Genomic DNA, 4,795 nt, shown 5'->3' on the forward strand with positions numbered 1-4,795 from the left:
GCTGTAAAAGCTATGCAGCATCCAGACACACCAAATGACTGCATGGGCGCTGACATTATTGACTCTCTGGTGGAAGAGATTAATATGACTGAAAATCTAGAATCAGAGCTTGAGGACATCTTCAAGGATGCTCAGCCTGATCAAGAAGAACCAGAGGAAACAAAGGAATTTTCAAAAATTCCTCAGGAGGATGATAAGCCTCCCAAACCTGAACTCAAACCACTACCACCATCCCTGAAGTATGCATTTCTGGGAGAGGGTGACACTTTTCCAGTGATTATAAGCTCTGCTTTAAATCCACAGGAAGAGGAAGCACTGATTCAAGTGCTAAGAACACACAAGACAGCTCTTGGGTGGTCCATAAGTGATCTTAAGGGCATTAGCCCAGCTAGATGCATGCACAAGATCCTGTTGGAGGATAATGCCAAACCAGTGGTCCAACCACAGAGGAGGCTAAATCCAGCCATGAAGGAGGTGGTGCAGAAAGAGGTCACTAAATTACTAGAGGCTGGGATTATTTATCCTATTTCTGATAGCCCCTGGGTGAGCCCTGTCCAAGTTGTCCCCAAAAAGGGAGGCATGACAGTGGTTCATAATGAAAAAAATGAACTGGTTCCTACAAGAACAGTCACAGGGTGGCGTATGTGTATTGACTACAGAAGGCTCAATACAACCACCAGAAAGGATCATTTTCCTTTACCATTCATAGACCAAATGTTAGAAAGACTAGCTGGTCATGATTATTACTGCTTTTTGGATGGCTATTCAGGTTACAACCAAATTGCAGTAGATCCTCAGGACCAAGAGAAAACAGCATTTACTTGCCCTTCTAGCATGTTTGCCTACAGGAGGATGCGTTTTGGTCTGTGTAATGCTCCTGCAACCTTTCAAAGATGCATGTTATCCATCTTCTCTGATATGGTGGAAAAATTCCTGGAAGTCTTCATGGATGACTTCTCAGTATATGGAGACTCATTCAGCTCCTGTCTTAATCACCTAGCACTTGTCCTGAAAAGGTGCCAAGAGACTAACCTGGTTTTAAACTGGGAGAAATGTCACTTTATGGTGACTAAAGGAATTGTCCTTGGACACAAAATTTCAAGCAAGGGAATAGAGGTGGATAAGGCAAAGGTAGAGGTAATTGAAAAATTACCACCACCTGCCAATGTTAAGGCAATCAGAAGCTTTCTGGGGCATGCAGGATTCTACAGAAGGTTTATAAAGGATTTTTCGAAAATTGCAAAACCTCTGAGTAATCTGCTAGCTGCTGACACACCATTTGTGTTTGACACACAGTGCATGCAGGCATTTGAGACCCTGAAAGCCAAGCTGGTCACAGCACCAGTTATCTCTGTACCAGACTGGACATTGCCATTTGAACTAATGTGTGATGCCAGTGACCATGCCATTGGTGCAGTGTTGGGACAGAGGCATAACAAGCTTCTACACGTCATTTATTATGCCAGCCGTGTTTTAAATGATGCACAGAAGAATTACACAACCACAGAAAAAGAATTACTTGCAGTGGTCTATGCCATTGACAAGTTTAGATCCTATCTGGTGGGATCAAAGGTGATTGTGTACACTGACCATGCTGCTCTTAAGTACTTACTCACAAAGCAGGATTCAAAACCCAGGCTTATAAGATGGGTGTTACTTCTGCAAGAGTTTGATATAGAAATAAGAGACAGAAAAGGGACAGAAAACCAAGTAGCTGATCATCTGTCCCGAATAGAACGAGTAGCTGGGGCGTCCCTCCCTTCTACTGAGATCTCTGAGACTTTCCCAGATGAGCAACTCTTTGCCATTCAGGAAACTCCATGGTTTGCAGATATTGCAAACTATAAAGCTGTGAGGTTCATACCCCAGGAGTACAGCAGAGTGCAAAGAAAGAAATTAATTTCAGATGCCAAGTACTACCTATGGGATGAACCATATATCTTTAAGAGATGTGCAGACGGAATGATCCGCAGATGTGTACCCAGAGAAGAAGCACAACGGATCCTATGGCACTGTCATGGATCACAGTATGGAGGACATTTTGGAAGTGAGCGAACAGCCACTAAAGTCCTCTAATGTGGCTTCTACTGGCCTACTCTCTATAGAGATGCCCTAGAGTTTGTGCGTAACTGTGACAGTTACCAAAGAGCTGGTAACTTGCCTCACGGATATGCCATGCCTCAACAAGGGATATTAGAGATTGAATTGTTTGATGTATGGGGGATTGACTTCATGGGTCCATTCCCACCATCATACTCAAACACTTACATTCTGGTGGTAGTGGACTATGTATCTAAGTGGGTAGAAGCAATTGCTACATCCACTAATGATACCAAGACCGTGCTGAAATTCCTCCAGAAACACATCTTCAGCAGGTTTGGTGTTCCCAGAATACTAATAAGTGACGGGGGCACTCATTTCTGTAATAAACAGCTATACTCTGCTATGGTCAGATATGGAATTAGCCACAAAGTGGCAACTCCGTATCATCCACAGACAAATGGGCAAGCTGAAGTCTCTAACAGACCTTTAACGGTCAAAGCGAACCCAACCCTTTCATTTCGAATTCAAGAATTCGGAATGAACCAAACCTCCCCAAGTAGGATTCGAACCTACGACCAGTCAGTTAACAGCCGACCGCTCTACCACTGAGCTACTGAGGAACAACGGGAAATTTGATCTCATAGAGTTCAATTCCCGTTCTCAACCCATGACCAATATGAGCTCGAAGTTTCCTTCGTAACTCGTGGAACTTCTTCGCAATGGCTCCGTTCCATGCCTCATTTCAAAGGGAACCTCAAAGTGGCTCTATTTCATTCTGTGATAGCCCGAAGAAAGGATTGGGCAAAGAGTTTGGATGATGCTCTGTGGGCATACAGAACAGCATTCAAGACTCCTATAGGAACCTCTCCATACCAACTGGTGTATGGGAAGGCCTGTCATCTGCCCGTGGAACTGGAACATAAAGCCTACTGGGCAACCAGGTTCCTAAACATGGACGCTCAGTTAGCTGGTGAAAAAAGATTGCTCCGGCTAAATGAGCTAGAGGAGTTCAGACTCAATGCCCTTGAAAATGCAAAAATTTATAAGGAAAAGGCAAAGAAGTGGCATGACAAGAAATTGTCATCCAGAGTCTTTGAGCCAGGACAAAAAGTTCTGCTCTTCAACTCTAGGCTCAAATTGTTCCCAGGAAAGCTTAAATCCTGGTGGCGGGGTCCGTATGTGATTACAGGAGTATCACCATATGGATATGTTGAGCTCCAGGATGCTGAGTCTGACAAAAAGTTCATTGTTAATGGACAGAGGATCAAGCATTATCTTGAAAGCAATTTTGAGCAAGAATGCTCAAAACTGAGACTTGAGTGATTCCCAGTGAAGGTCCAGCTAAAGACAGTAAAGAAGCGCTTGCTGGGAGGCAACTCAGTCATTAGCAGGTTATATGTTTTGTTTCTACAGGGGCAAGTATCAAAAATGAAGGAATTCACAGAGTTACAGAAGGATTCAGTGCAAAAAGCAGAGAAAAAGAGCTTACTGGCGAAAAATGCCAGTAAGGGGTACTTTGGGCGTTAAACGCCAGAATGGGCACCATTCTGGGCGTTTAACGCCAGTAAAGGTGCCATTTTGGGCGTTATACGCCAGAATGGGCACCATTCTGGGCGTTTAACGCCAGGTGTGCAGCATCCTGGGCGTTTAGCAAAACGCCCAGTGACAAAGGGGATTCTGGCGTTTAACGCAACACCCACAATGGCTAGCAAATGGGCGTTAAACGCCAGAATGGATGCCATTCTGGGCGTTTAACGCCAGAAAGGTGGGGGACCGAGATTTTGCTCTCCGATCAAATTTTTTTCAAACTTTCCTTTTTTGACCCATACTTTTCTACATAAACACATTTCAACCTTTCATCATTCACCTTCAAATCTTCAAAAATCAAAATCATTCTTCAAATCTCTCTCAAATCAATCCCAAAATCTTGTTCAAAAACTCACCCTTCTCTCAAATTCCCTCCATATCTTCTCAAATCTCCTCCCCCCTTTATAAAAACACATTCGGCCTCCTCATTCCCCCACACCATTCAAATTTGTTCTTCTCCTCTCTCTCTTATTTCCTTTCTTTTGCTTGAGGACAAGCAAACCTCTAAGTTTGGTGTGCTTTTCCGTGATCACTAAGCCAAGATTCATCAAGATCATGGCTCCTAAGGGAAAACAAACCAATTTAAGAGGAAAGAAAGAGAATAACCCAAAGAATCTTTGGAATCAAGAGAAGTTCTTAACCAAAGAACATGAAGACCATTATCACAAAATAATGGGTCTGAGGTCAGTGATCCCGGAAGTTAAATTTGATCTGAAAGAAGATGAATATCCGGGGATCCAAGAGCAAATTCGAAACAGAGGATGGGAAGTTCTAACCAATCCTGAGATAAAGGTTGGAAGAAATATGGTTCAGGAATTCTACTCAAATCTGTGGCTGACAGATAAGCAGAGAATGACTGGAACTGCTTTTTATACTTACAGAACCATGGTCAGAGGGAAAGTTATCTACTTCCATCTGGACAAAATAAGAGAAATCTTCAAATTGCCTCAACTGCAAGATGATCCTGAATCCTTTAATAGGAGAATGGTGAGAGCAGATAAAGGGTTGGATCAAGTTCTAGAGGACATATGCCTCCCTGGAACTAAGTGGATAACCAATTCAAAGGGTGTCCCAAACCAACTCAAGAAGGGAGACCTCAAACCAATTTTAAGAGGTTGGCTAGACTTTATTGGGCGTTCCATATTGCCCACTAGCAACCGTTCTG

General features: G+C 43.2%; 1 non-coding gene across 1 annotated transcript; it reads right to left on the minus strand.

Moving 5' to 3' along the window:
- Positions 1-2,591: 2,591 nt before the first annotated feature.
- TRNAN-GUU (transfer RNA asparagine (anticodon GUU)) lies at positions 2,592-2,663 on the minus strand. Its single transcript has one exon. It is a non-coding gene; the product is annotated as a tRNA-Asn (tRNA).
- Positions 2,664-4,795: the final 2,132 nt, after the last annotated feature.

This window comes from Arachis hypogaea, chromosome 2 (genome assembly GCF_003086295.3).
Source record: "Arachis hypogaea cultivar Tifrunner chromosome 2, arahy.Tifrunner.gnm2.J5K5, whole genome shotgun sequence".
NCBI classification, from domain to species: Eukaryota; Viridiplantae; Streptophyta; class Magnoliopsida; order Fabales; family Fabaceae; genus Arachis; species Arachis hypogaea.